Below are 2253 nucleotides of genomic sequence, written 5' to 3'. Positions count from 1 at the left end.
TGCTTCTTATTTTTTGATTTCCACTCCATTAGAGAAATCCCAGTACAGCACCCCACTGTATTTCCAAGTTGTATGTGAACAGCTCTTGCAGGTTTTACTTATGGCAAAGTTACCGGGTTATTTTTCTTACTGTCCTTACCCTGCAGAGTACGGTATAGCTGGTTAAGAGTTGAGTGCCAGACCTTTCCTAACCCTTAGTTAGTGGATATTCCTGTCCTGTCTCTGTATCTTTTGCTATGATTGTGAAGAGAGAGGGGCTAGGCAGGCATGGCCATCCTGCCTCCCTGAAGCCCCAGATATCCCGGGCAGCCAGCTGGAGCGTTTTTTCCCTGCTCTGAGGCTCTGTCGTTTGCAGTCTCTACAAACCTCCCAGATACATTTCCCCTCCTTCTAAGACCTTGGAGGGACATTTTCCATGGAAATTCAATTCATGGTCTTCCTCACACAGGCAGGATGTGACAGAGACTTCCTCGTTTTGTTCTATCTATCTTGGTTTTTATAGCAAAGGGCAGAGCAAGCAGCGTTGTGTCTTAAGGTGGAAGGTGGGTGAGTAATTTTGTCAAAGATGAGCAGGTTCCCCTCAGCTGAGCTGCCAGCCCATGTCTAGGAGGCCTTAGCATCTGGAATCTGGATACTTCACAACTGTCTCCCTCGCAGGGAAATTGAGATCACCAGGATTCATCTGCCATTTTGGACCCTTTGCTGCTACTTGCCAGGTATGTGCCTCATTCTCAATGCCTGTCTAAGCCTTCACGTTTCAGAAATGGGAGGCAGAAATGAGGGCTTAGGAGAGAGTGCAAGATGGGTTGGCAGCGTCTTATCAGCTGAGCCTGGCTGCAGGACAGGGATGTCAGTGTGACCAAGGGGAGATGCCCATTTAGGCAGCCCCACTTGAAGAGGAAGGATTCTGACACATCCCATTTCCCCCTCAAGCCATGCGAAGCCTCAAAGAGGGTCCCTCCTTGGGACGATTCACCTCCTGTAGAGACAAGGGGTGGAAACCCTCTTGTGGACCTATTGAAATAAAAACCAAAGCAAGCCAGTGAGCATTGCTTGACAGCTTGTGAAAGGCAGAGCATCGCAGCAGGTGCTAGAAGGGGAGCGGGGTGCAAGAGTGCAAAAGCCCTGTGCCTGGGGGCTTGTAGCTTAGGATACGGAGAACGGGAGAAGGGCAAAACACACACAGCCCAAGCTTACAAATTAGCAAAAGCAGAACATAATCACCTTTAAAGAGAAACTCAAGAGCCGAAGGACTGGAAATCAAGGGAACCTAAACGTTGTTTAGGAATTGGGGATGCAGGAGGAGAAAACTGGAATGGGGTTGGAGTGAGGCCAGGGAAAAAATGAGAAGGAAAGAAGAAAGAAGAGGAAAGATAGGCTTGGGTGGAAGGTAGCCGCATTTCAGCAGCATTTCTTTGGCGCAGGTGTGCACGACCTTTATTCCTCCTTGCGTCTTCAGAGGCTCCCTGGAGAGCAGGGAGCATGTACCCCACCAGCAAAGCTTAGCTCCAGCCTGAGACCCCCTTTCTGGCTGTCCTTCCCCTCACTGGGTCCTCTCTCTTCCCCAAATATGCAACGTGGCCAGTCTCAACTTTCCCCAGCAAAACCTCCCCGTTCTTTTTCTTTTCAGAAAAATAATCTGAAATCTGTTTACACTGTGATGCGAATAGCTGAAATCAGAAAGTGTTTCCCTTCAGAGGGGTAAGGATCAGAGACTTTCAACTGCAAAGGGAGGTTGGAAAAGGCAAACTTCAAGTAGCGACTGGGGAGTAGGGTGCCCTTTAGATCAGGAAGGGGCATTCAGCCCTTCTGAAGTCCCTTCAAAAATTTGCCAGACTGTCTCCCTCCTATTAAAGTCTTTAAAGTCAGGTCCTTGAGTGTTGGAAGGAAAGGTACCACAAGGCATTACCTCCTGCTAGAGAAGATGCTGTTGATAAGGCCTAAGGGAAACTCCAGTTTTAAGTTGTTTTATCAGAAGTGGATTTTTAAATTTTTGTGCATTTGTTGGTTGGTTAGTCTTGGGGCTGACATATGGGGACTCAAGCCACTTCTTCAGTGCATGTGAGATGCTATCAGGGTGAGCACTGCAGTCTGTGACCAGGCGATTCCTAACAGGGGCCACAGTTTGGGGGACAGGAAAACTGAGGGTGCACCCAACTTTGACACATGACAGCTGGTGAGGAACCTGTATCAAGAGAAGGGCAGGGCCTCCCTGGTGGTGCAGTGGTTGAGAGTCCGCCTGCATGCAGGGCA

This window comes from Lipotes vexillifer, unplaced genomic scaffold (assembly GCF_000442215.2).
Source record: "Lipotes vexillifer unplaced genomic scaffold, Lipotes_vexillifer_v1.1 scaffold469, whole genome shotgun sequence".
NCBI lineage: Eukaryota > Metazoa > Chordata > Mammalia > Artiodactyla > Lipotidae > Lipotes > Lipotes vexillifer.
This window is presented reverse-complemented; position numbering follows the sequence as displayed.